At 41.3% G+C, this 247-nt stretch overlaps 1 protein-coding gene across 3 annotated transcripts in view; it reads right to left on the minus strand.

Annotated features, from left to right (window-relative positions):
- Ankib1 (ankyrin repeat and IBR domain containing 1) overlaps positions 1-247 on the minus strand; it is a 174,553-nt gene that overhangs the window by 173,125 nt on the left and 1,181 nt on the right. The window lies entirely within an intron of this gene.

Below are 247 nucleotides of genomic sequence, written 5' to 3' on the forward strand. Positions count from 1 at the left end.
GTCTCTAACGTTCTCCTTTTCACTAACTCTTTCTTTGACCTCATTAAATTTTCTTGTCACACACATAATCTCTAGTTCCACAAATGGCAACTTTCCCTGGAATTTCCAATGTTACCCTCTCTGCTCTTGCCCATGACCAACACTTGTTTCATTCTTTGTTTACTCCAGCAGCCCCCTGAATGGTGCTCTCTGACTTATTTTCCTGTTTTATCGGGCTATGTCACATTCATCAGACTTCATTCCAGAC

This window comes from Mastomys coucha, unplaced genomic scaffold (assembly GCF_008632895.1).
Source record: "Mastomys coucha isolate ucsf_1 unplaced genomic scaffold, UCSF_Mcou_1 pScaffold19, whole genome shotgun sequence".
In the NCBI taxonomy this organism is placed as follows: Eukaryota; Metazoa; Chordata; class Mammalia; order Rodentia; family Muridae; genus Mastomys; species Mastomys coucha.